We start from the raw sequence: 6,628 nt of genomic DNA, 5'->3' as shown, positions 1-6,628 counted from the left end.
TCAAAACCACCCTTAACTAAACTCTTAAAGCCCCCAAACTCTTTGTTCAATTTCCCCTGCAAGTTTTCTCTTAGCCATCCCCAATTTCTTTTTGCTTTAACCAAATTCTTACAACAATTTTGCCCCAATCTTTATTTCTCCTCAAAATTTCTCTTTTGCTCCCAACCTCTTACTTTAATTTTCCCTAAATCCATTCCTTGATTTTACCCAATTCTTCCTAAATTCTCTCCATGAATATCACAAATTCTCCCTTAATTTTCCCCAGTTCCTCCCTTGGAACTCCCAAATTCACAGCTTGGTTCCTGCTCCACCATCCTCCATCATCCCTTTGAGTTTCCATTAATATGCCTAACTCTCCCACGAGTTTCCCTCACCCGTGTCCTTCGGTCTCCTCCCTCGGACCTGAAAGCCCAGTTTCTCCGCAATCCCACAAACACTCTTCCCTTGCCGGTTCCACTCGCCCGCCCAAGGACTCCCTGCGCCCCAAGTCAACACCTTTCCTCTGATTGGCTGGGAGGCCGTCTTTGGAACGCAGTCCCTGCTTCCCCATTGGTTCCTCTCTGCCAAGTCCCCGCCCCACTCCTCTCTCTCTCTCTCTCTCTCTCTCTCTCGAATTTAGCGACCGGCACCGCTACTTCTCGGCCCCCAAGGGCCACACGTCTACACTCCCAGCGTGAGGCCCACCGGAAGTTATCTTGCTCCCTCTTGCTTCCTGCTCCCTGGGCGCCATGAGAAGCTCTGACAGCAGAGGCAGCAGAGCGGACTTCAGTTTTGGGGACCCTGTGAACTCCGGTCACCTGCCGCCCCGGGCGCCGCCATCTTGCTAGGATTATGTAACCGGAAGGGGCTGGTCTTCTTCCACCTGCCCAGTTCAGGCTGTGACTTCTTTTCTTATGGCCACGCCCCCTCCCGCTTTCCAAGCCTCTCCTTAAAGGCGCCCGCACTTTTTATTCTTACGGATTGCTGGGAGCGCCCTCTCAATAGGCTTTAAAATAGGGCTTCGCAGCCTTTCCTTGGGACATGGTGGGCGGTACTTCCTGTTAGAGGATCTTCCTTCCCTCTGAGTGTTCACAGTCCCCCTGAGTTTCCCTGTTGCTTCAGCTCTCCCGTCTCCCTGCTTAAAATGGGGAGGGAGGTGACTTAGAATCTGACTGCGTCATTCTCTAAGCCAGGGTGAGGGAAGGGAAAGATGGAGGGCGTTGGAGAAGTTAAGACTTCAGGATAAGAGACAGAGGTGAGATCTCAAGACTAGTAATGTGATTTCAATTTGGAGTTCAAGTCTATATCTCACTGTGAAGTTTCAATGTGAAGTCTTCTGGATAGGATTATTCATTCATTCATTCTGATGCGGGGTCGGTGAGCCGAGGAGTCGAAAGAAAGATTTCTTAGACTCTTAAGATCTGGCAGTAGTGCTCTTTTATTTAGAGAATAGTGTAGCATGGGGACAGGACCCATGGACAGTCAGAGCTTCTGCTGCTTGGGGACAGGACCCATGGGCAGTCAGAGATGCTGCTGGCATGGGGAGCTGCTGCTGCTGCTGCCGCCGCTGGCATGGGGACAGGACCCACGGGCAGGCAGAGCTGCTGCCTGCATGTTGCTGCTGCTCCTTCTGCTGCTGCTGGCATGGGGAGCTGCTGCTGCCGCCTCTAGCATGGGGACAGGACCCATGGGCAGTCAGAGCTGCTGAGTGGGGACAGGACCGACGGGCAGGAGGAGCCGCTGCTGCTGCTGCTTCTGCTGCAAAGTTGGGTGGAGAGTAAGGTTAAATTTAAGGCATAGGTATGTGAGTTATCTCTTTACAAGACAAAAAAAAAAAAAAGTTAAAGTGGTACCAGTGCCGGTAGGGTCCAGCCATTGGGCGGTCCCACAACTTTTAGATAAGAATCAAACCGGATTGGGTAAATGGCAGAAGTCACCGCTTAAATATTATCCTCAGCCAAAGACAAAAGAGGATGGGGGGGGGGGTCAGTTACATGAGGTTGCCAGACAGTAAACAACTTAAGTCCTTGCCTTCCCCATTAAGAGTTTCCAGAGATAAGGCCATCCCCCCTTCCTCCTGGGGCAGAGAGGGAGGCATGGAGATTTCCTTCACAAATGCAACTGTCTCTGATCAAAGGGCAAGCAAACTCTGCTCCTCGGAGCCTGCTTCTCATCTGCAGTTTTAAAATTAACCAGCCTAAAATCCTCATCAATTCCACAGGTATTTACTGAGCACCTACCACATGGGAGGAGCTTCTGGGTGCTGAAGTTACCATGGTGAACAGGACAGACCAAGTCCCTCTCTGAGGAAATCAACATTCTAAGCAGGGAGAGGATGGGTAAGAAACAAATGAATAAGCAAGATAATTTCAGATAGTGTTTGATAAGAGGCAAATAAAAACAGGCAATATAATAGGGAGTGACTAGGCGGCAAGGTTATCAACAAAGGCTCTCTGAAGAGGTGCCGTTTAAGTGGAGGTGAAGGTAAGAGGGAGACAGCCATTCAAAGATCTGGGGGAAAAGTGATCCAGGCAGAGGTAACAGCCAGTGCAAAGGCCCAGAGGTGGGAACCAGCTTGCAGAGAGAGGTAGGAGACTGGGTCAGAGCAGTGGGCAGGAAGCTGACTGTGCTTTATTCCACTCACAGGGGCGTGTCATGATCTGATTGACGTTTTCTAAAGATCATCTCTGCCAGGTGGAGAACAGATCTTGGAGGGGAAGGGTGGAAGCAGGGCTGTAGCAAAGAGGCTACTGAAATAGTCTAGACAAGAGCTGAATGGGGACAGGAGCAGGGACGGGGTGATGGAAATGGTGAGAAGTGCTCAGATTATGAGTCTATTTTGAAGAGCATGCCAATAGCTCGAGAAACTAAAAGGATAGTCATGCCACTTATGGAGCTGGGGAAACTGGGAATGGAGCACGTTTGGAAGAGTAGGGGTAGGTAGGGGTACCCAAAATATCCACATCCTGATCCCTGTGAATATATTACTTATGTGGTAAAAGGTAGATGTGATTAAGTGAAGAACCTTGAGATGGGAAAGTTACCCTGGATAATCGGGATGGGCCCAACGTAATGACAAGGGTCCTCTTAGATGGAGGCAGGAGGGTCAGTCAGTAGGAGATGTGATGAGAGGTGCAAGAGGTTGGAGTGATGCAAGGAAGGGGCTGTGAGCCAAGGAGTGCGGGTGGCTTCCAGAAGCTGAGAAAGGCTAGGAAATGGGTTCTACCCTAGAGCCTCTAGAACCCCATCCTTTGGACCCACTTTAGACTTCTGACCTCTAGAACTGTAAGAGAATAACTTTGTGTTGTTTTAAGCCACTAAGTTTGTGACAATTTGTTACAGGAGCAGTGGGAAACTAATACAGTGTTGTAAGTCCCAACTCAGAGTTCTGTTTTGAGTATATTCACCTTGAGATGCCTGAGACATCCAGGTGGAGATGCCGAGTAGGGGTCTGGATCTCAGGAGGGAGGTCAAGGCTGGAGTCGTAGACTTGGGAGCCATTGACATGTAGATGTAATTTGAATACCCTGAGCCTGAAAGACAGATTCTAGCAGAATGAGGCCCACAGTGTGTCCCAACCTTTCCCACAGCCGGGCCAATGCTGATAGTGATAATATCTGTGGGCAAGTGTGTGGTTGGCAGAATTGGCTGTTGGCAGTCTGCCTGCTGAGGCACCCCAGCTGAGGGACCATCCTCTTGGAAGCCACCATTGGCTGCTCAGGCACACTGGTTGGGAGGCCCTGGGATGGCCCAAGTGGAAAAGACAGGCAGGGACAAAGCCAGGGGTAAACTAGGGGCCAAATGAAGAGGAAGGCAGCGGAGAAGGCCAGGGAGGAGCAGTGGGAGTGACCGAGGAGAGGATGGGAAGAGATGAGGTCAGGCATCAGCAGACATCAGCACCCAGGAGTGGTCAGGCCTGAGAAGAGGCAGGGAGGGGTGGAGTTTGACCTCCACCTGAGGGGCTGTGGTCAGACCCTTGTGTGCAGAGTGGAGGTTATACTTCTATAGGAAAAGAGAAACACATGAGGCTGCTATTTCTCACAGAATGGACTTTGCGATGCTGTTCCCGCCTCCTCCCTGCCCTGCCCTTTCCTCCCTCCACCCTCTAGCTCCCCAGGGTACTGGGTAATGCTGGACCTGGCTAGTTTCTGCTCTTGGTTGCCACCGCTCAGAGACTATGGAGCTAAGGCAGGCGAGACTGCTGCCCCAGGGGCTGAGCCCACCTTCCCTGGCCTTGAAAGGATCCTTCTAGCAGGGAGGGCTGGGCAGACCCTAATGACCCTGGTAGTAGATGCTGAAGGTGACATGGAGAGCCTGCTGTGTATCTGGGAGGAGCTGGTGAGTGAGGGGTTTGGAGGGGCAAGAGATGAGGGGTGGGGAGAGAAAGAATGGATGAATGCATCAGAATGAGTGGAAATGGAAAGGGCCAGAGATTGAAAGACAGAAATTGAGAGACAGGAATAGAGAAATAGAGGGAGAGACAGATACAGAGAAAGAGATGGAGACAGAGACATAGAAAGAGCCGAAGACTGAGAGACAGGAATAGAGAGGGACAGAGACAGAGAGACCCAGAAAGAGAGAGAGAGAGAGAGATGGAAAGCAGAGATTGAGAGCAGCAGCAGAGACGGAGACTCAGATTAAATCTGAGAGACAGAGAGAGGTGGAGACAATCAAAGGCAGGAGCAGAGAAACAGAGACAGACAAAGAGACAGGGATATGGAAAGAAAGAGACAGAGACAGACAAGTGGAGACAGACAGATAATAAGAGGAGACATCATAAGAGAAACAAAGGGACTAAGACTCAGAGACACAGAGAGAGAGGTAGAGACAGTGAGGGACAATGAAATGGAGAGACAAAGACAGACAGAGACAGAGATCAAGAGACACTGGGAGAAGGAGGATGGCACTTATGGTCCAGGGACGCAGTGGGGACCCCACCCGGGTCCTCTGGATTGTTAAAGAAAAAATATTTATGACACCTTTAAAGATGGTAAGGTGATAGGTGTAGGGACCACAGCGATGGGATTTTGCAGTAGAAGAGAGAGAGAATGGGCTCAGCTCTAAATACAGCATGGGCAAGTGGGGATTTGTAGCCAAGGAGCAGGGTGGGGTCAGTGGATGGAAAATTCCTAAGAGGACACATCAGGGGTAAGGGGGGATTCTGGTAAAATGACCTAATGGGATTCTTGCTGGAGGCAGGCCAGGGTGATCAGACTTCAACTGGGGGATGGTGGAGGGTGAGGAACCTGAGCAGATTTGGAGGGTGATCAGATGGGGAGGATGGGGGGGTTTCATGCTAGAACTGAATTTTACAAGGAAGTGTGCAGTGGGCCTAGGAGAAGGTTCAGGAGCCTGACTCAAGTTTGGTCAAGCAAAGAATCTTTGTCAGGACTTCAGCCAGGACCTGCTCTCATCCTGGTTCCAGAAGGGGGCACACTAACCCCTTGTCCTCTGTAGTGGGATGCCTATGACTCCCCCTCCCCACCTGCAGGGGAATCTCTGCCAAGTGGACATCTGGCTGCTGGGCCAGCTGTGCAGCCTGGGGCTGGAGATGGGGGCACTGCAGGAGGAAGTGGTTGCCTTCCTGGAAGAAGAGGAGAAAGAGCATCGAGGAAGAGGAGGAGGCCGAAGAGCCCAAAGGAAAGCAGGAGGAAGGACACATGGGGATCTCCTACCTTGGTCTTTCCCACTGCCTCCTCAAGTTTGAGATGACTATCTGAGGCTCTGCCAGCGTGCTTCTAATTGAGACGGGAATGAGATGCAAATTTATGCAAAGAAGAGGGGATGTGCAGGTCAAATCAAGTGAAATGTTGATTTGGAGCCCACATGTGTTCCTTGAACAAGTACTTTCTCTGAAGATGTCTGAGATGAGACTGAGGGGTTGGCCTGTGAGCTGTGGGCATGTTTGTGGGTGATCAGGGAGGTTTGTAGAGAAACTCTAGGTGTATTTGCAGAGGAGCCGCAGGTGTGTTGCAGAGGAGACGTGGGTCTCTGCAAATATGGTGGAGATGTGGGCAGAGGCTGTTGTGCACCTGAGACGTGGCTAGCCCTATTGAGATGCTCCGTATGTGTGACATATACACCAAATTTCAAAGGCTTGGTATGATAAAGAGATTATCAAACATTTCAACAATCTTAAAAATTAATAACATATTGAAATGATAAATATTTTGACTATATCGGGATAAATAAAAATATTACTAAAATGCATTTCACCTGTTTACTTTTTAAAATTTTTACTGTGGTAAAACATATATAAGAAAAATCACCATTTTAACCATCTTTAAATGTCGAGTTCAGTGGTGTTGAGTAACATTCACATTGTTGTGCAACCATCGCCACCATCCTTCTCCAGCACTGTTTTCATCTTGCAAATTGAAACTGTCCCCATTAAACAACAAATCCCCATTCCCCTCCCCAGCAGCTGGCAGCCACCATTCTACTGTCTGTCTCTATGAATCGGACTGCTCCACAAACCTCATGTGATTGGGATCATATATCTGTCTTTTTGAGTCTGGCTTATTTCATTTAGCATAATGTCTTCAACGTTCATCCATGTTGCAGCATGAGTCAGAATTTCCCTCATTTTTGAAGCTGAATAATACCGTATTGCGTGTACCTAACTCGTTTTGTTTGTCCATTTATCTGA

General features: G+C 49.5%; 1 long non-coding RNA gene across 1 annotated transcript; it reads left to right on the top strand.

The window, feature by feature from the left end:
- The first annotated feature begins 644 nt into the window (after nt 1-644).
- Nucleotides 645-6,189, top strand: LOC124233837 (uncharacterized). The gene is made up of 3 exons (XR_006887152.1): nt 645-1,234; nt 2,201-2,318; nt 5,471-6,189. It is a non-coding gene; the product is annotated as an uncharacterized LOC124233837 (long non-coding RNA).
- Nucleotides 6,190-6,628: the final 439 nt, after the last annotated feature.

The sequence above is a fragment of the Equus quagga genome, unplaced genomic scaffold (genome assembly GCF_021613505.1).
Source record: "Equus quagga isolate Etosha38 unplaced genomic scaffold, UCLA_HA_Equagga_1.0 262_RagTag, whole genome shotgun sequence".
Lineage (NCBI taxonomy): Eukaryota > Metazoa > Chordata > Mammalia > Perissodactyla > Equidae > Equus > Equus quagga.
The sequence above is the reverse complement of the archived record's forward strand: the minus strand, read 5'-3'. Positions and strand labels throughout refer to the sequence as shown.